This window comes from Prionailurus bengalensis, chromosome D4 (assembly GCF_016509475.1).
Source record: "Prionailurus bengalensis isolate Pbe53 chromosome D4, Fcat_Pben_1.1_paternal_pri, whole genome shotgun sequence".
Classification (NCBI taxonomy): Eukaryota; Metazoa; Chordata; class Mammalia; order Carnivora; family Felidae; genus Prionailurus; species Prionailurus bengalensis.
In genome coordinates, this window is record NC_057359.1 from 47,604,830 (window position 1) to 47,627,287 (window position 22,458).

General features: G+C 38.3%; 1 protein-coding gene across 6 annotated transcripts in view; it reads right to left on the reverse strand.

The window, feature by feature from the left end:
* Positions 1-22,458, reverse strand: part of ELAVL2 (ELAV like RNA binding protein 2) — a 164,883-nt gene that overhangs the window by 136,678 nt on the left and 5,747 nt on the right. For 3 of the 6 annotated variants that reach the window (XM_043567487.1, XM_043567485.1, XM_043567481.1), the window contains exon 1: positions 3,126-3,668. The exons of 1 other annotated variant lie outside the window; for it this stretch is intronic. The gene's annotated coding sequence lies outside the window, so the exon portion shown is untranslated. Of the gene's footprint in view, positions 1-3,125; positions 3,670-22,458 lie in introns of those variants that run through there. 2 more of the 6 variants (XM_043567484.1, XM_043567483.1) reach the window with 2 other exon arrangements.

The window sequence follows — 22,458 nt, forward strand, 5'->3', positions numbered from 1 at the left end:
TTTCATTGCAAAGGCTTCTGTTTTAACCCTTACCCCATAAAAACTACATTTAAAATATCACCTGTCATACCTACCTGAAATCGCAAGAGGTAAGAGAAAGGAACTGAGCAGTGGGCGACTGAGTCGCCGCAAGAACGTGACCGAGGTTACAGCTTCAAGGGCATGATGCGGGTTTGATGCAGCAAGGTCCGCTAAGGGCGCCCAGCGCTCCCCGCCCCCACGCGACGGGCGGGGTGGGGGGGGGGATGGAGAATGGAGGAAGGACTCCTCTAACCCATGGCGGGGGTGGAGGCGGCAAAATTGCCCTGTTGGGCGAAGTCAAATCAGGCATAGTAAAGTAAGGGGTTTAACCACATGGAAATAGAGACAATCCATCCCTCAGTTTGGGGAACCCAGACTGGGGACACCAGAAATAGCTAATTGATTCTATATCAGCATTTCTGTTGTCACCCTAAATCCGATTAGCAATTAAATGACCTTAATTGACTTTGTACGGGGTTACTGGGAAAACCGCTCAAAGCGCCTGCGCCTCTTTGACCTCCCTCTAAACAGTTAATTGCAATATTCCCATCCCTAGCAGGCGGGATTACTAAAAATGCCTGTTTCCAAACGTTAGGCAAAACTGGGCCTACCAAATTTGCCAATCCAAGCCTAAAACTCTTAGAATGCCCTACGCCCTACTTCCTGAAGCTGACTTCTTGAAGTTATGGGAGATCTCTCTACAGAGTTCCCCAAGTCTTCCAGTCCACTTCGACCTGCAAAACGTTGCGTTTTTCGTGGAGAACTCCAGAAGAGGTTAAAATGGGGTGCCCAAGCACTTGGTCAAAACATGGAAGGAGAACCCAGGAGTGCTTGGTGTAAGATATACTCAGGGAATGACAATAATAACTGAGCAATAGTTACTTTTTTAATCCTCCAAAAGCGACTTTTAAACACTCAACATTTTTTTTTTTTTTTTGCAGACTTATCTGTTCAGATTCGTGACAAACCTTTCAGATGTCCCATTTAAGAAGCCATTTTGCAAAGGAAGTCTTACAGGCTCAAATAGATTTTCTACTCTACCATCTCTAAAACATGCACACTTTTTTCTTGACCTTTAGGAACTTATTTCCAATTAGGAAAATAATTTATTCGGTTACTATTGTCTTTTCTGTACTCTCCCCCCACCCTCGACTTTACGCCTGCATTTTATAGGTTGCAGTTTAGGCCTAAGAAATAAACCACCTCCATCTCCCTCCTATTCCCAATATCCAGAGGATGGGTATATATATAAACTGAGATGTGGGAAAGGGCTAAACGTTTAGAAGCTTAACCAACAGGAGTGGCACATGAGTGGGGGCGGGGAAAGAACCCGTGCATTTCGGGGAGAAAGTAAGAGATTCATCTCAGCCCAGCAGTGTTAAGAGTAAATACTAAATGCTTGACTATTTCTCTCACTCTGGCCACAATAAAGCCAGATCTGCAACTAGCAATTACATGAGAAAATACCCAGACTCGACATCAGTTTCGCTAACCCGTATTTGAAAATGGCAAACGGAGAACGTATCCAACCTCCAATTTGCCACAGTTGTATAGCTCTCATATTAATTCTTTACAGACGTGAAATAGGTGGGTACGTAGCAACGTGCTGGGCATAAATTAAGCAACAATGGCCACGCGAGGTCCTATTCGCCGCGGAGCTCCCGTGCTGGGCACTGCCACCTTGCTATCCCCGGATCCCACCGCCCCGGAGATGGCAGAGTCCGGAGGCTAGCCCCAAGTTGGCTTTTAGACCCGGGAGGGTGGGTGGGGTGGAGAGTACCCTGGCCGTTTTTGTACCTGTCCCCCATTCTCTCCATCTCAAGCACCACACGGGCGTTCTCACGCACACTCACCCACACCCCCTCGTGCCAATAATTTAAACTTCTCTTAGGCAAAGGCAGCACCTCGTTCACCGCCACCACCTCCCTCCTCGTCCTCCCCGCCCAGCGAACACCCTCCCCCTTTCCCACATATACCCTGATTTCTCTTTTTCCGCAGTAGAAAGCCAGCTGATTTCTCCCAAACCCTGAGAAATCACAAAAGTTAAAATGAAGCATGTGTCTGCCCAGCGTCTCACCCCCAACCATCTTTCTCCCGGCGTCAGATTAACAATAGCTATTCGAGAAGGGCGGGGGGGGGGGGGGGGCAGTAAGGAAGGGGGTGAGGGCAACGTAGCTGAGTTGGCTCCTGAGATAACTGTGAATTCTCGGGGCTGAGAAGGGGTTCCCCCCTCGCCCCGAAGGCGAAGTCAGCCGCGTAGGACCAAGGACAGGGCTTGGAATCCACTTCCCAGCGCCGTGCACAACAAGACTCCCAGGCAGCCGCCACTCCACAGACACAGCTCCAAGGATCTTATTTACGCTTTTCTGAACAAAGGGAATCTCATATCCGGTACAGGCTTAAGAATTCGGCCCTAAATTGGCTACCTTCTTTTAAAAAATAATCACGGTAATTGGCGCCCAAGAATTAGAGCCCGCACACCTAGCAATGATGAGTTTTGACAGCTTCTACCCACCCCAGCCCCAGCCCAGCCCTAGCCCTCAGGCGGCATGTACTTTTTTCAGTCAACTACAACTAGCAGCCTGGTGCAGCATCTAAATTCCATCTGGCAATCCCATCTCCCCAGCACATGTTATCTGGTTAATGCAATTAAGTGTGGGGTTTTCGCTGGTCTAATCTGCAAGTCCAGGCTTCTGATTCCCCTCAATAGTATTAACGCCTCTCCAGTCCTTTGGTTGCTGTGCGAAAGTAGAGGCATGCATCCCCCAAAACCGAAGTTATCCCTCTCTTCCCACGAAATGAACTTCCAACCTCAATCCCGAAGCTCACTCAACATCTAGACTTCTATTGTACCCCTGCTCTACTCTACCCACATTTACCACTTAAGTTACTGCCGCTGACATATACGAAAATTCAGTACGTCAAGCATGCGTCCACCGTCTTTTAGTCTAGCTCTCTAGAATTAAAAAGCAGAACAGTAGCTTTGAAATGAGACAAACATGTGCAATTAACTTCATATTCTGTATTCCGCTCACTTACAGGTTTTCTGGGTTTGCCAGCGCATCGCTGCAACTAATGATTAAAGAAACCAAACCGAAACTTACCTTTCTCCCTTAAGGTTTTTGTGTATGTGTGTTTTTAAAGTAACGGTGCAGTTCTCCCAATAAGGATGAGCAAGAAGCTGCTGGATAGTTCTCTTAAGACAGCACGAAACCTAAACTGTGCTCGGCTTAAAAGAAGCAAATAAAAAGAAATGCTTTCGACCCCAAAGTCCAACGCTAAAAGAAATGGCGAAAAAAAAAAAAGATGAAAGGGGAGGGGAAACTTAAAAAAGAGAGTTTAAAAAGACGGAGAGACTATCCTCCTATTGCCGTTCAACTAAACAAAAAGGGGCAAGAAAAACAAACGAAGGAACAAAGAAAAGAGACGAAAGAACGTTTTTTCAAAAAGACGTCTTTCTCCTTGTTGCTTTTTAGTAGGTCGCTACAGGAGTAAGCTGCTGCATCTCTAACTGAGAACAGAAATAAGGGGGGGAGGACGTCTTAAAAGGGAGGTGGACTGGACCACAGATTTATAGCACCGTATCACCAACCCCTTCTCTGCCTCCGCACTGCCGTGTGTGCAGCTGCTCTGCCAGGCTCCTATCCCGGGCAGCACGCGCGGAAGTATACGCCGAGTGGCGCCACAACGTAACTTGCTCATCTCCCCAGGACTCTGATTGGCCTAGATGCTCCCATTGAGGCCGCCCGGGCGAGCTTCCTTGATATGATTGGCTAGAAGCTTGTGTCACTCTCAAGAGCTCAATGGAGTCCCGTTTCAAGGTAAGTTGTGCGGGGAGGTACACACTTAACACTGGCGGCGAAGGGAAATGCAAGAAGCAAAAAGAGATGGAAAGAGCAACGTGGGAGGGTTGGAACTGTAGTATCAGAGTTTGCGATATGGCATGATCTTCTTTCCTCTTAAATCTTTCTGCTTCCGAAAGACTCATTTTCCTTGCCACCACTGCCGCATCTATGGCACGTTTCTTTATAACATTAAACTCTGTCCGGTATGTATGTCATTGAGAGCTCCCTCTCTTTGATCTGAGTGAAAGGAATGAATGTACATCCATTACTTGCCCGCATGCCTTTCTCAATGTGTGTTCTAGTATTCTGTATCAGATATTAGGCAATTTTATGTCTTTCTCTATTTTAATATATGCATATTGCAGCTCTCTTGTTGATTTTTTTTTAAAGCATCCTTTTAGGATAAGAATGAGTTCAGAAATGCTTTCAAATAAAGGTGGACGGTTTGAATTCGCTTTCATTTCATGTTAGAAAAGTGTAGGATAAACATCCTGTCAGGAAAAGAGGTACTAAGTAGAGCTAAGGTCCTTCACTTTAAGGTACATGGTGATTCAAAAAGAGCATCTGTATGAAAATTAGAACAAGCCACTCCTCTGTATTTGCTGGCAGTACAGTTCTTGGACCACACATGTATTGCTGACAGTAAAGATTAGTCGAACCTTTATCTGGGTTTTTTTTCCTCTGAGGATTTAGAAAGTTTAGCCAGAAGACCAAGTGCTGTCAGTGCTTCTGCTTTATAGATGAAGACTACTTTGTTAAACACCATATTTTAATGACGTTCAGGAGGCTGAGGTTTTGTTCATGGTGTTTATTTCTTCCTCCAAGTGAAAGTGTGGTCCTCAGGATCGACTTGATATATAAGTAGAGACAATATTAACTTGACCTAGGTTCTTTTCCAGCCTGAATTTCTTCTTTTAATCTTGACAGTGCAACTTCCTAGATAGTACTTAATGTTTCTTACGCAATGTAACATATCTTCTCTAGATGCTCATGCCTTTCTAAAAGGAATTCCTTTACCTGTTTACTGCTAGTGGCTATCTTTGAAAATTCGGAAAGAGAAGGCACAGGTAAGAGTTAGAGATTGCAGGAGGGCAGGGTGGGCTGGAGGGTAAGGGGCAGATAGTCACAAAGCAGAATGACTACAAAGTGAGGGGTGAAGTAATTCAGAGTTCCTTGAGAGTGTCCTTGAGTGTTGATAAATGATTAATGGCAAAGAACAGAAGACCTGTTTATCTCCAATATAGTCTGTATAATATGTTCAAAATCTATTCCTTTGTGTGACAATAACAGGGGGTTGGAAAAGGAGGCCTGAATCTATATGTTATCTTATAATAGGCATTGTTATCTTATAAGTTATAATTATCATGTCCTAATCCCCAGCCCCACTTTTTATATAACAACAAGACTGGGGTCCTAATTTCAACTTAAAACTATTCTCTAGACCTGGGTGGAACAGTTCTAGAAAGAAGGAAAGAAGAAAGAAAAGCAATTTGAGGAAATGGAGTCAAGGGGCTGAGGGAAGGACAAATCAAGGAAAAAGACAGAAAGACTCCACCTCACCTAAAATAGAATAATCACTGTATGAATAAACAGTTGGAAAGTTGTGTTTGTTATCATCTTCCCTCAAGCCCTCCCCTTACCCCCAGGTCAGTACAGAGAAATAACTCTTAAAGTAAAAAATATAATTTAAGTAAAAGTAAAACATTGTTTAATCAGACTTATCTATGAAGTGACTTGTCTTTGCTCCTGGTTAACGTGCTCTTAATATTGAGTTAGTTGCACGTATTCATGTAATATCCTTGGCACTTTGTAGAAAATCTTTACCAATCACTTACAACTACATAAGTATCTTCTAACTGGGTGGAAGCTAATACTTTGTTTCATTTTTTGATGTGTGTTTATTTCCACAAGGAAGGTTTTTTGCAGATTATAGTGGTATATTTTCCCAAAGGGGGGGGGGGGAGGGTTGATATGGAATCCTGGGTGTGGTGTGGTGTGATGAAATCTAGCATGTGTGTTCTGTAGTTAAAGAAAACACTATTGGAAAATAGTAAACTTATCCATTCAAATGCAAATGCTAAATTCTGTGGATTCAGTATATAGGCTTTCTTTAGTTTGGGCAGAGGAGCAAATGATTTTCAAGATGTTGTCATCTTCAACATGTTGTGTTTCTACGCAGGTAAAATGGAGTTAAATTACTTAAGATATTGAAAATATCCTAAAATACTAGTTTACTTCCTCAATAAAACAGATGTTTTTAAATTTAAAAACTTTTACATGGATACATATACCATAAGTTATATGTATTTTTCCAACTTTTAAAAATAAAAACTGAATACAGCCTATTTAAAATAAGGGATATCTGGATATAGATTTCACTTTGAAATTCATGTTGTCATAGCCTGAAATACTAACATATTCTATCTTGCAACTAATAAAGACTATGTGTGTGTAAACATCACACTCCACATTAAGCAATTGTAATCAACCCCTTTTCATCCATAGTTAGGTAAAGTATTATCCACAGTCTATGAACTTGCATTAGAAAAGCATTTAAAAGATATCTGGGTTATGATTGTCATGTTAGCTCTATCTTCAAAGTCCTTGGCATTATTTTAAACTGCAGTAGAAAATGGATGGATCTAGGGGTTCACTCACTGAAAGTTTGGAGGAAAAGTTGGATGTGGAGAAAGCTGCAAAAAGAATAGTTCTCAAAGCTGAAAAAGTAATGGATTCAATAGATTATTTTGCTTAAGTTTGTATAGGAACATTCATTCATAGGAATACTAATCAGCTATTGTGGGCAATGTCTTTTAGAATAAATAACTCTCTTATACTATGTGAGGGATGTGATTTTAGCATTTCATGATGAAGGACGATGTAAACTACTATTGTGACATTTTTTTTTAAAAAGTAAATAAAGCAGTAAAGCTATTTAGATGAGTTTACAATGTTTGGCTTATGTGGGTAGTTCCAAATATTATGCCCTCTCAGATGAATAAAAATATTCTGTGTTAGTTTGTTGGGCAGTTTCAGGTGGGGGTGGGGTCTGTGGTTCATACCATCTGAAATGTGACAGTTTAATGCCTGCGTGACAAATATAGAAATTATATAGCTTGTTGATTACTCTTTTATTTACTCTTCTTAAAGAAGCATGTCGACTTTCCTTCTACAGTTTAGAAAACAGGAAAAAAGTTGTCAAGAAAATTAACACCAACTTGAGTTTAGAGCGTGGCAACCGGGCAAGAGAATGAGGCAGGAATTAGCACCATGGACAGAGACGAGCCCATCCAGAATAAAGGTTTGCAAAGTCCCCTAGTGTTTTCTGTCCCTCCCATGTAACAAACGGAAACTGCAATTCTTGGGACAGACTTTAAGGAAGACGCTGTCCTACTTCATAGAAACACATTCATGTTGAATTAGGCTGGCTTTTGCTAGGACTCGGCCTTGGTGACAAACCGCATGTATGGTTAGAGCCCCGAACTCGGGTCGCACCCTTCACTGTGTTTCGCTTCTCATACACTCCCTTGCCCTAGTGAGCCTGCATTTCATCAGTGTTCATGCAAAATAAATGCAAATCCAGGTAGTCATCGAAAAGTCTGCTAAATCTACTCCAGAGTTTTTAATCCTCGAAATTCCCAGCGGGAATCGCAACAAAACCGCCTACCCGCTCCCCCTCGCTCCCCCCCACCCCCAGTTCTTCCCTGGCTCCTTCCACGTACTGGCAAAGGGGCAAAGCCTTTTATCCGAAGATAAGTGACCTCCGAGACTATTTTGCAAAGGACCCTTTATATTGCAAACACTTTCCATCAGGGACAGTGCCAGAGGCGGCAGTGAGCAGGATCACAAACATCCTTCACTTTCTCTTTACATTTTGTCTTTAAACTACTGTTCGAGGGAAAAACTGTAAAGACAGCACACTCGGCGAGAATTCCCTTAAAACCTTAGGTTACTGCTCACACTTAAAAGATATGTGAACTGTTTAGTTAAATGTTTAAATTTTTTTCTAAAATGTAATCTAGTGTCGCGGTAAATCTTTTGAGACCAGCTTAGATTGTTCTCCCCACCGCTACACACACGCCTTTTTTTTTTTTTTTCCTGGGCAAAATTTGTATGAAGTTCATTGTCCTTTAGGTGATTTGACTGCAGATATGCAGATTGAGACTAAGATGTGTTGCACGTGCCCCAGAGTGTCTCGAAAAATATATTTGCAGCTTCGGATCGACGATCATTTATGTAAAGCTTCGCACAAATGTCCTCAGATTTCTTTTCTTCCCCTCTTTTGCTCAGTAGCAACTTTTAGCAGGATAAACTTAGGTCTTTGCTGAGCATGCAAAGGGAGGTCTAGATGACCAGGAGAGGGTTAGGTAAGAAAAACTGGAGGTGAGAAAAGGCAAATCAGAGCTTTGTGTCCGTTTCTTTCAGGGATGCTAACAGCTTTCTCTAAGCTTTCTCCTGGAGCCGATACATCTCATGCAAAATTAATACAAGTAATTAAAAATACCAGTTTCCAAAGTTAAAGGAAACCATCTGTCTCAGCTGGTGGCAATCAGTCTTTCGGTCGGCCCCTTTACTGGGACCTGGGAAGAAACGGTTTCTCTGCTTCGGAGGCTCGGAGGCTCTTTCTCATATTGAAGATTTATGTTTCCACTTGTGTGCGATGCACGTTTAATTTGAAATAATAAAGCCGGGCTGAGAGACCAGTCAATCAGAGCTATCAACTGTTCTCCGTACGCTGCCCTGCCCCCACCTCCCTCTGGTTTCTAACCCTCTTTCCTTTCTTTACCCTCACCACTCTACCCTCCCCCTCCCTTTTCCTCCGTCCGCAGCTCACTCACACACTCGCACTTTCCCCCCACGTGTGTTCAGATCAAATCCTTGCCCCATAGAGCAAGTGACCGCAACGGGGCACGGTGACAAAGGCGGAGTTTGTATCAGAAGAAGACTGAGGCCCGGGGAGACACGGCGGATAGAGAAACAGCTGTCTTATCAGCCCGCTGCAGAGATGGAGATGGCTCGAGAGGTCCTCAACAGATAATCACTTGAATAGGTTTGCAATGCGCCAAACTTCACGCTTGATAAGGCCAACCCAATGTAGAGAGCAGCCCGGATCCTGCTCCATTCTGTTTTATCTGAGCTGTAAATTAAGAAATTGAAATTCAGGTGGCAAAGGCAGCAGTCTGCTGATAGACCGCTAAAGTAAACTGTCATTAAAATGCTTGCGGCAGGCAGAGAGGGGGCGCCTGGAATGGGATATTGTTTTATTTTTTAATTGGGGGGTGGGTGGGTGGTGGGGTGGCGAGCCAGGAGAGAAAAAGCCCACCGGTTTTTAAAATTATTTGGGGAGGGGAAAATGAGATTTAGCAAAGGGACACAGCATCTTGATCATGATTCTTAGTCGTAGATTCCATGCATAAACAATTTGAAAAGTATAAAGTTGTGGGAAGTTTGGTGAAAGAGGAAGGAACAATTTTAAAGCAATCTGATAGAAAATAGAATTCTGTCTTTATCAGAACACGGGGCAATGGGAGCTCTCTGATGACAGTATTAGAAACTAATTCTAAATGGAATCTAAAGTTTTCCTTTTATTGTAAGAAAAACAGATCAACCGGATACAGAGGAGTTACCATAAACTGAGGTTGACTTGACCTTTTTATTGATGTGATAGGGCCACCAGAGAGATTCCAGGGTGATTTTTAGAACAGCCTAAGAAATTATCGACCACATAAGAGAATCATCTTAGCTACTTACAGGAATAAGAGCTGTATTTCACCCACTTCCCCTTTACCCAGATTATTACTAGGAGGTAATTCAGAAAACTAAAAATATTGCACATGTGTATTTTGACACCACGTGGTTCCTACAGCACACTTTATACCTACACTCTTATGTTTGCTTTTATGGATAGGAGACGTGAAATTCTATGCATTATTTGAATCAATGTTTCACAAAAGTTTAAAATGTATAATGACCAGAATATAGCCAGTGACCTTGCTGCCTAGATTCACTAATGACTGTGCACTGTACCTTGTTCTTTTTGTCACTGAGGAGATTGTAAATTCACTGGTGTGCATTTATGAGAGTGTATGACAGGATGCATTTCATTTTCCACAACAGCGTTTATATCTTAAGTTTTATCAACATTTCTGAAAAGATACCTTCTGGTGATAACACAAGTTAATGCAGCTTTAGAAAATCAATCATTTTTTACTTTGTTTAACTCCAAAACTTTAATCAATGTTAGGATGCACTTAATTGATACTATTAAGGCTGCTTAAATCACAGTGGGATGTGGAAGAATTAAAAATGAATTTGTCAGGAAAAGTAGTTAGAAAAAATTAAGGTGTGAGTATACATTTCAGTACTTATTAAACTATTTAGATGTATTAGACTATTGTTTTAAACTTTGCATTTATCTGATTGCTCATAGGGAGATGAGCAAATAAATATAAATAAAGGAATCTCAAACACATTTTTGTTCAATTCTTTATGCAAAAAAATCCATCATATCTTCTAACCCAGAAAGCAGGTGTTGTTGTTGCTAAATTCAAGTATATGGATGAATGAGTGCTGTATGTATTTCCTGAGAGAGAAATTTATGTTTATGTAAGCTAAATTTTCCCTTCTGTATCACCATTTTCCATAATGTGACATTGGTTTAAATAATGGCTGCTATATAAGCATTTTAAGAAATATTCTTTTAAATTCCAGCCTTTCAGGCACTATTATCTTCAAATAATCATTACAACAAGATATTTTTCTGATTGTTACAAATACTCAAGTAAGTTTGAACTGCCAGCCTTAATGAGTCTCTTAAACTATGTTTAAAAATTTTTATCTTAATTAAATTGAAAATATGCATATAATGGACAGCTTAAGCTATTATTTGCAAAACAGGCAGGACTTTTTAAAGATGAGAATTTACAGAAGGGTTAAAGGGTGTACTCTCACTAAGTTTGAAATGTGATAAAATGATATTTTATAAATGTACATTATAATGTTTCACAACTAAAAGATAATTTTAAAAAGAAAATTACATTACTGAACAGAAAAGTCTTTTATCATGAATTATAAAAATCTCTCCTAATTTTTGTCACAAATAAATATATATGGCATTATGAATGATGAAAAATAATTTAAAAATGTTTTAAATGCCAATTTTATTTTCAAAGGGATTCCCCATTAATTCTTCTCTGTGGGAAATGGGATAATAGATTTTTAAGGAAAACATTCTTTTTATGATGTACGAAGGTAAAAATATTGGAAACTTTAGAAATATGTAAAATTTGTAATATTTTTGTTCAAAACTGATTATAAATCTATTACCGAAGAAAAAACTCAGACAACTAATAGCATCCTTACACATATAATATTTATCTTCAGGTGAAGGTCAATATAACCAGTTCCTGTTTCTAAGTATTTATTCCTGATCTTTGACAAAAGAACCATTTTGGTTTGATTCAAGCATCTTTTATAAGCCTATATTTGTACAATATCTCTTTACAAGTTTTTAATGGTAGAGCCTATCAAAAACTAGTCCTTTAAATAGAAATTGTAATGTTACTCTACCATGAGCTACAGCTTTGCAAATTGTTAAGAGTTTGGGTTTGTACTTCAGATACATATCAATTTGAACCTGACTCCATCACTGTTAGTCCTTAGACAATTAGCTTACTGTCTTCTAAGAGTTGATTTCCTGATCTGTACAATGGTGATAATAATGCTTAATGTAGGATTACTGTAAGGTCAAATGTAATTGTTGAGTGTAAAATATTCAAACTTCCTGGAATAGAGGAAACAGTTGATACAAGGTAACTATGATAATGGTAACAATACTGGTGACTTAGCACATTTATTTGATGAAGCAAAAATTAGAGTCCCTCCTCTTACATACTGTCTATTAAATATTTTCATTTGCTGTTATTAATATCCCAACTGATATACCCTATAATAAATATCTTCTCACCTTTCTAATTGTAACCAAGTTTAAAAGGCCTCAAAAAACATAAAATCTTCTGTCTGCCCTCTCATGTGGCTTCAATATATTTCCCAATACAATTTCATGCGCCCATAAAAAGTTGTGGGTCTTCAAAAAGTAACTTAGTCTGAGATCCCACTTGATTGATATAATAATAAAAACACCTTAGATTTTTATAGTACCTTTTATCACAAAAAGCTCAATGCATTTTTACATATTTATCATTGTAACCCAGAAGGTAAGGAAGGACATAAATTATTTTTCATTTTCAGGGGCGTAACAGAGGCATTAGGAATATGAGTTACATTTCTAAGATTAATAGGAATAAAGAGCAGCTTTCCTGAATGTCAGTCTTTCTACAATGTGTTACTCACTTTGGCATTTATTATGACCATTGTTTATTTAGGCTCAAAATGTTAGTGTTTGCTATTAAGTATAAGTTATAATTCAGCTAATTACTTGCTGAAATCAAGTTGAATCAAATACATACCATCACAGTCTAATCAAATTAAAATATTTTGATTTTATGCCAAGAGACACTTTTATTATTGAATTACATATATGCATATATTACCCATCTTTATTTACCATTCTGTGTTAACACTAAGGCAAGAATTTAAAAGTTACTAGTCATTTATGGCCTTGGAAGAAATCAGTTTCAATCTCCTTATCACTGGCCTTTCCCCAGGCTCATTCCCTCTCTCCACATTTTTATAGGCTATAATATTTATTCAATTTACATAGGCTAACAGTACTTTCTGCTCAGTTTTCTATTTCTTAGTTTGTCTGTGTTTGATAAATCTATCAAAATAAATATCCAAAGGAATATAGAGGTAGAATATATAAAGGGCACAAGAGAATATGCTTTCTGTAATAGTTTTTGTTTGTTTTGAATGAAACAAAATGGAGAAATAATGTCCACTTAACATTGTAAATATGCTATGGTTTATAGTTTTTCAGTTCCTTCCTGGGCTAACGTCTCTGTGGATTGATACAGATTCAGCTACAGATGTGGACTTTCACTGAATAAGTACAATGGAAGGAACCAAAACTTTGCAGCCTGATAAAAGAATAAATCTTAAACTTTTTGATGTCTAACTTCATAGATTATAATGAAAAAAAGCAGACATGACTTTTATTTTAAGCTTCAATGAGCATCTATCTGTATCCTAAATGGATTTTATAAATTTGGTAAGACTGAACCACACAAAGTCAAGTCCAGTCATGTGACTGCCAGACTTATAGGTGGAAGTGCAATTAGCACCAAGAAGAAACACACGTGCATACACAGAACAGCCAGAGCTGCTCTTTAATGCCACCTCACCAACCCCTTTTAATCCTTCATGTTGATGTGGCTAAAGGGGAAATCTGCTTCTCTGATTGAGCATATGTATGTGCATTTTAAGGGAATACTGAGAATACTGTTACAATAAAAATAATGTTCCGTTCCTTTGGTCACTGTCATTCTGGTATGAGAAATTAGAGAATATGGTTGTTTGAAATGTCAGTTTTTATAAACATGAGTTGGAAGATCTAACATAGATGAATGGTGTTACAGACTGTTTAAGCTGTTTGAGTAACAAATAGACATTTCCTTGAATTATTTTGACACGATTTACTGTGAAATTTCTTTTTTTCTTTTGCTGGCATTTCTAGATTTCTTGTGCAGACAATAAAAAGGCAGGCCTTTCTTTTATGTCGGTGCTCATCATTTAACTCATACAGCACCGATATTTTCTAGAATACAGATATTTCCTGGATATCAAACGAATGCTAAAAGAAAGGTATGTTTCCATATTAGCCACATCAAAAGGACAAATGAAGATTTGAGCTTCTTTACAAAGTTTTATAAGAGAGGAAAATACAAACATATATTGTGGTGCTTTAGTCCTTCATTTTAAAAAATCTTTATATACATCAACCTTATTGGGCTGTGTGCATGTGTGTGTTCAGAAAAAAAATGCAATGAGGTTCAGAGGAAAAAAATAAGGCTTTGGTCAAGGAGATCAGGCCAACTGTGGTGAAGGAAGTGGGCTGGAGAGCAAAGACACTGGGTTGGTTAGGTCACATCACGGAGGGCTTTGAAAGCCAGCAGAGGAAAGGACTGCCATAAAACTACTGGATACAGGTTATATCTATTGATAAGTGTAAATTTTGGACATGATAAGTGGAAAGAGATGCAAAGGTACAGAAATCAGAATCAAGACACATGGAGGGTTAAGAAGTTTTTTGTCTAAAACTCTAAGACCCCTTGGAATGAGACGGCAAGGTCAGGGGATAAACAGAGATGGGGGAAGACTGTAAGTATAGAAGAGGGGTTCACGGACGATAATGAAAACGTTTTGATGGCCAAAATATTTATAGCATGCCCTGAGAAGGTGACAGGGTTCTAAACAAATAATACTTTTAAGAAAAAACAAAAAAACAAAAACCCAAGACTGCCAGTGAGCATGAGAAACCAGGAACCAGAGCCTACACTCTGATGATCTGTGAACGCCTCTAAGACACCTCTGTATCCCAGAGGAGGCTTTAAAAACACTGCTAGGAGGGATACATTGAGCTAAGAATCCTAGGCTAGGAGAAAGGAGCATGGGTCTGAGTGTTATTTCCCCCACTAACTAGCTGATTCCCTTTCAGCAAATCACTCTGGCTTGTTATAATGATAATGAGTAACAAGTATTGAGTATGTACTACATGCCAGGCAGCATTCCAATGCTTTATATGCATTAAATCATTTAATCCTCACAATAATCCTGTCATTTTAAAGAGAAGGAAACTGAGGAAATTGAGTAATTTGCCCAATATGGCACAACTAGAAACCAACAGAGGTGTGATGTGACCCCAAGTAGTTCATTTCTCTTTCTTTTCGGTTTATTTATTTATTTTTTGCAGGGAGGGCTGAGAGAGAGGGAAAGAATCCCAAGCAGGCTCCGCTGTCAGCACAGAGCCCAACACAAAGGCTTGATTTCAGTCATGACCTAAGCAGAAATCAACTGACTGAGCCTACCAGGGATCCCCCAAGTAGTTCATTTCTATGGCCTAAGTCCTTAACCACTATGTATTAGATGACCTCTACAGTACTTTCCAGATGTAAAATCCAGTAATCCTAAAGAAATATAGCAGAAATTAAAGATGATAAAACACTTGCAAAAAGAACAAGAGTACAGGGAAAATGGAGACTACAATGAACATCAACAGACAAACTCTGTTTTCCTAAAATGAAATACTCATACTCAAGTCTTGACATGCCATTTATTGCTGACAAATGGAAGAGAGATAAAAGTGATATTTGGATGATTTGCTTCTTTAAAATGATTCAGGTAAAATATAATTGGATTTTAAGAAACATAATATATGATGCCCTAGGAAGTCCTAGGGCAAATTAAAATTAAAATAATTTTAATTATTTAGTTTTGTAAATTTTAGTTTTCAGAAGTCCATTCCATAATCATAGTAAACAGAAGCCATTGAAAAGGATAGTATATATTTGTAATTTAGTGATATGTAAAGATTTTCATGAAATATTGTTGAGAGTATTCAATATCACATAAAGAATAGTCACTAGAACATTATACAGGGGTTATTTTGAGGTAGTAAGAATTGAACCTTTAGTTTTCTTAATGTTTTCTGAATTATTTGGTTTGCAAAAATTCTGAGCATGCATTCTTTTTTATAAAGCAGGAAAATGGGTAGAGCTCAAGCTTTGGCCCTGTAGTCAGCAGGTAGAAACTGGTGATGAAGACCAGTAACCTCTTAAAAGACAAGTTAGATTCATAGAGAGAACAGATTAACAGCCCTGGAGTTTATAAACAAAATAATATTCACACACAGAAACAAATCTTGAGATTTAATACGTATGAAAAATACATATATAATAGAGCAAGATGAGAAAAATTTTAAAAATTGTTCTACCAGTTTCTTAGAAGAATACAATATAAGATAATAACTATCCTGCCCACTTAGAATTGCCTAATATTAACTATACTCAGTAATATCAATTATTCCCTTTACTTAATGCCTATTTATATTATGGCCAAGGGATGTTCCTTCCATTTAATTAATCATTTCTTTTTCCCTATTATACCCTTTCCTGCAGTTGCTAGAGAATCTCATAAAACACACCTTTATTCCCAACTAGCAAAGCCCTTAAAGTGATTTGCTTGTATTTCTATGGCATATAAATAAATGAAAACCATAACACAGTAAATAATTATAATGAGATTGAACAAAAACTGGCTTCCTGACAGGTACCATTTAGTGAATTGCTGTTTCAATGCCCTAAACAGTCACCTGAGTTAATTCAATTTTCATATTGTTTAAGATTTGTCTTTAAAATCACTCTGCAGAGAATGGGAAACTGGCTCAGTCTCAACTCTACGGGGTGGTACAGTCTGAACATTCTCATTTCTTTAACTTTGCTGTTGAAAAACATTCTAATATTATGACCAAGAATCAACAAACAGTATTATTTAATTTTAAAGAAATATAATGACCAAATTCATAGTCTTGGTAGAACTGGAAAAGAAGATACTAAGACATAATACCAAATTAAGATAAATTTATTTTTTAATGTGAATTCTTTAAAGTGGCTCTGCTACTGTCTTCCAAGCTCTATAAGTTGTGAACAATATATTAACTTTTAGATATGAATTATGACCATTTTGAGAAAACGTTACTTGTCATAAACAGAGGGCATAAAGCGCCGCTGCCCTCGATCATGCACTCATTTGACTCATGGCGCAGTCTTGAATAATTTTAAACCAAACATGACTGCGGCAATCAATTTTCGTCCAATTTATTGGGCATGAGTTAAAGCCAATTAAAAAACCATTTTTGGTGCAATTCAAGGGGAAAATGTATAAACCCATGAAAAACAGATTTCAGTCCTAGACATGAGTCATCACTATTCTAAATAATGGTGTCAGCCCCAAATCAGAAAGAACAAATCCTAAAATTGCATATTCCACACTGGAAACTGCATTTCTCAGCAATGATTTTATATAGTTTTTAATATTTTTAATAAGAAATTAACCGGGAAGGAAAAGCATGCTCTTCTAACATTGTGTCATTTCTGAATATTGTTTAGCCATGAAATTAAAAAGTAGTTTACAGCATCTCCTGAGTTTCTCAATTAAGACTTAAGGTAGAAAGTCATCTGAAATTTTCTACAAAGACAGCAAGACATTTTACCTATAAAGTATCGTTTACCTTTGACCATATCTCCTTCCACACATATATAGTAGCTCTCTTTTAAGGCCATACAATGAAATAATCCGTGTACACTCTGGATAATCTTAGGATAATCAAAGCAGCAAAACAGAAGCTTCTAGGTAGGAAATTATAGCTGTAAAATACAGCCATACATTTTTAATCTGTATATTTAAAAGGTCTTTTCAGGACTGTAGCGGTTCATAGTATTCAAGCTGACCTAGATTCTGGTTCTGCCTCTCTCCTATCTTTTTATTTATTTACTTATTTATTTTTATGTTTATTTATTTTTGAGAGAGACAGACAGAATGTGAGCTAGGGAGGGGCAGAGAGAGAGGGAGACACAGAATCCAAAGCAGGCTCCAGGCTGTGAGCTGTCAGCACAGAGCCCAATGCGGGGATGGAACCCATGAGACACGAGATCATGACCTGAGCTGAATTTGGGCACTTAACTGACAGAGCCATCCGGGCGCCCCTCCCAAAACCTTGGTATATGATGTGAAGCACGTTGGTTGACCTCTCAAAGCCTCAGATTTCTCATTGGTAAAATGAGTACTATAAGAATAATAGCCACCCTTTATGGTTATTGCGAGCCCTAAGTGAAAAATTATTTGCCAAGGGCTTAGGAGAATGCCTGGCACAGAGTGAATCTTCAGTGAATGTTAGAATTGGTAAGAGGAAAGCCTGGTGGTTCTCACACATAGCTATGGATCAATGCCTCGACCTCCCTGGGAGGTTTTTTTCTTTTAAAGTACAGATGCCTGGTCTACATCCCAGGAGATGTTGCTCAGTAATTTTGAAGTGAAGTCTAAGCATATGTGTTTATACAACCCTCCATGGATGTTTATGACAAACCACTGATTTAAATAAAAAACAGTACAACTTCTTCAGTTGCTCAGTTAACTTGGAGTTAAAGTCTGGCTTGAACTATTTTGGTGCAGCGCTCTGTTGAGCAGATTAATTAGAATAATTGCCAAATTTGTACTTGGTGTTATGCTGAAAGGGATGTAACCAGGAGACTTTTAAAACATTTGATTTACATTCAGGGCACCTGGGTGGCTCAGGTAGGTTAAGCATTCTACTTCAGCTCAGGTCATGATCTCAGGGCAGATGAGTTTGAGCCCTGCCTTGGGCTCTGTTCTGACAGCTCAGAGCCTGGAGCCTACCTTGGATTGTGTCTCCATCGTTCTGCCCCTCCCCTGCACACTCCTCTCTCAAAAATAAATTAACATTAAAAAAATTAAAAAGTAAAAGATTTGACTTACATTCATATGACTGTGAGATCACAGAGTAAACATGATTTTTCACAATTTCCTGTCACACTGAAGAAGAGACATGTAAGATGACCCTGGGAAATTGCATTGGCATGGATATATTTTAGTGTTTACTATATAAGTTTTTATTTTTTATTTTAAAGCGAGAGAGTGTGAGTGCAAGCAGGGGAGAGGGGTGGAGAGAGAGAGAGAGAGAGAGAGAGAGAGAGAGAGAGAGAGAGAATCTTAAGCAGGCTCCATGTTTGCCATGGAGCCTGCTGTGTAACTGGATCCCATGACCCTGGCATCATAACCTGAGCCTAAATCAAAAGTCTGATGCTCAACCAATTGAGCCACCCAGGTGCCCCTATAGCTTGTAGCTTTTATGTCTTTTTAATAAGTATAGGGAGATAAGATAATTTTTTCAGTTACATTTTCCTATTGAGTTACTTCATTTCTAACTGCCCTATTTCAAAATAAGCAGGCTCCTCAGTGATAGAGATCAAGGAGCACCAACATAGTTAAGAAAAGCATAATTCACCATAATTGTTTATTCACCATAATTGTTTGACAAAAATGCAGACATTTTCCTTGGGAGTAACTTTTCAATATTAACTGGGAAAAAAAAGGACTCTCCTTAACATCTTCCCATTGGTGAAGATTAATTCATTAGATTAACAACCTGTCACATTGGAAGGGAAAGAGGTATTGTCCTACTAGACCTTGGGTTGTAACAACATGAGGAAAGGGTTGGCACAGCCCTAGGGGAACAGAAGGTGGCCATGTCCTAGAGGTATCAAGAGAAGGTGAAGGAGACATGAGAAAAACAATCACACAGGTTTTCACCATTTTCTGCCTAGAGCAGCTCTAAGTGCAGCTGGTATATTCTCAGACTTGTGGCTTTTACAGGTCTTGTTGGTAGGAAATCAGAGTTATTTATATGCTGGTATAACTCTACACAGGAATCCAAGAAAATTCTAATACTGTCACCCTAAAAGATTTTTTTTTTTATTTAGAGAGTTTTTAGAGAGCATGCCATTGATATACAATCTCACTGGATCTAAGAATGAAAATTGCATAGATTGGGAAAAAAACTCCTTGTCTGGGAACATTTTTATTCTGACCCCTGGAGTTTAGAAAGGACTAGAGTTTAGAAATTGCCACTCAGAGCCTGGAGCCTGTTTCCGATTCTGTGTCTCCCTCTCTCTCTGCCCCTCCCCCATTCATGCTCTGTCTCTCTCTGTCCGAAAAATAAATAAACGTTGAAAAAAAAAAAATTAAAAAAAAAAGAAATTGCCTGAAACTTGCTGAACTATTACGGAACATGAAAATGAAAATCTGTATAAATAAATAAATAAATAAACAAATAAATAAATCCTCCCATTTTCTTTGTTTATTAATATAATGTTTTATCCAAGTCTAGCCTTAGACAGTTGGTCTCTAAAACATGGCTCTTTGAAATTTTAGAGGAGAGAACCCTTTCAGAATTTTTCATTTAACCAGCAGAGAATTGCTTTCTCACAGCTGGAAGCTTCAACAGCTGTTGATTCGGGGTACTTTCCTATTCTTCCAGGTGACAGTTCAAGGACCCTCACTGCCATCATGACAGCCAGCAATGTATGTGGTCAGGAACATGTTCCACTACAACCCAATTCCAAAGCCACCTCTCCATACACCCCAAGGACCAGGGCACAGATAACTCAGAGCCCCTGTGTTACCTGAATGGGAAAGATTTCTCTGTTGAGGAAAATCAACCTTTATAAGAATCTACTTTCTGACCCATGGTCAGATCACAAGGCTTATTTATATGACCATGAGGATTCTTTGAAGGATTTGATATTTGGAACCTATCGATATTCCTTCCCCCATTTTTTTTTTTTTTTACACGTTGTGTCGGAAATGCCTCTTTCATTTAGGATGCATTTGAGTCTTAGTGGAAAGCTAAATAGCTAAGTTCATTTTTAACTTTCAGGAAGAACAAGCAAAAAGAGTATTTCAGCATAGCTGCCATTGCAGTACTATTTATTGTATCCACTAGAGGACTCCTTTCAGAATGGCTCAAAATATCTCCCCTCTCATTCTCCGTGGCCTCTGGCATTTGATGCTCAACTAACTCTTGAGTTGGGCCACTGGCTACATATCAGTGTTAGAATGAAAACATTCCCCCTACTTTACACCTCCTGCTAGTTCAATAAAGTGATGTTTAAATAACTGAACTGGCTTCATTGAACTGTATTTGCCATTTTTTCCTGCTTCTTAGCTAGATAAAATGGAGATAATTATGAAGTGGATGAGCAGGTTTAATGAAAGCCAGTTTCTTTTGGTATACTCCTGAAGCAGCAATCATCATCTGTTTGGCTTTTGAAGAGCAACAATTATAATCACTTAAACCCCCAAGGGGAACAAAAATAGAATTTACATTAGCATATAAAATATACAGCTGGATTGGGCAAGCCTATAAAATTCTGGGGAAATCATTCTAATCTGAATGCTATTCAAACTCACAAGTAAAATGAGTTCAAGAGTATTTTACATGCTTCCTTCCTATAAAATAATACATATAACAATATTGAGAGGATTTTCCTAAAAATGAACACAAGGAAATAAAAAATTGTTGCCAGAAGAGAATCCCAGGGAGAATGGGATTAACTGCATTGTCAAGATATCAGAAAGCAAAATGCATAACGCTGTTCACATGAAGTCCTAATCTGAAGTGCAGATTTTTCATGCAGTTGGGAGTTTAAGAAAAATAGGGTGGTTTTAGTCTGATCAATGATGAAACTTAATCATAAGTAAAGAAAATTTCAGATTAATAGTACTTTCCTCCTCTGTTGTAAATGTGAAAGCCACACAAAGAAAAGTGAAATCACTTAAGTTGATACCCTATTGTTATAAAGCAGAACTCTTTTCTTTCTATGATAAAACATTTTCATATCATTGCCTCTCAAATAACCTCTTTCTTACACCTCCCTTTCTAATTCTAGCCCAGATCACAGGCAGATTACAGGCAATCTCCCTCACCATTTATGGTATTTAATTACTTTTGCTTTTATGTGCCTTTCACGGTTTGCAATATACTTCTTTTTTTTTTTTTCATTTGGTAGAACATGGAAGAATAAAAATGGAGCCTGTGCTTTATCCATTATGCTACTAGCAACAAAACACTAACATAATCAATATATTAAAGGCTTGCCTGGCTATGCACATTTGTCAAAGGCAGTGTATCCGAGAAATTACACTAATGAATCTTAAAAAATTCAGCATCCTACACAGAAAACTTGCTCTCCCTCATCTTAAGTACATATCCAAATGTAGAAACTAGAATAATATATACTGCACCTTTATATTATTTGAAGATGCACTCTTACATTTTTTAATGAAAAAAAAAAAAGTCGGTGTGCGAAACTTCACCTCCACTGAGAAGCACTTCCTGAATACCCTCACGAAGGCCAACGGCAGGCAAATTGGTGATAGCTCCCTCTGTGCTCCTAAAAGCACTTTGTACATACCTCGGATAGCAATGATCTCACTCCATTATAACCATTTGTTGACATGTCTGTCTCCTACACTGACTGCAATGCTTGATAGCAAAGCCATCTTTCCCAGTGGGGTGTGCCCTGGCTCTAAAACACTGTGCCTAAAGCCTAGTAAGCATACTGTAGTGTTTGTGAAGTAACATATACCGCTAATTTGTCTTCTAAGACACACTAAAATGTTATGTTATCTATGATAACTAACCGTATTAAACACCACCTCTACCACAATATCAAATTTAATTTGATAAATTAAGCACGGAGAAATTCGAAATTCCAAAGTCTAGATTTCTATTGCGATCTTCACTCTCATAATCCTTAACAAAGGATGGTAGTGATTTTTTAGATTTATTAAATATTTAAAATGTGTCCCATGGTGAATGATTTTGATTGGAAACACCCAAAAAGCTGAGTTCTCAGTTCTTAACGGTAATGACCTCAGGTTGCATTAACTTTATATTTCTATTTCAAAAAAAAAAAAACCCATTAACACTGTCTTTTCAACCTCTATCAATGTCTGTCAGGTGTGGTGGTATCTAGCTTATATTATTTTTCCCTATCCTGTAAACCCTTCATGCTCCGAAAGTCTTTGAAAATCTCTAACGTGCAACTTTCATTTG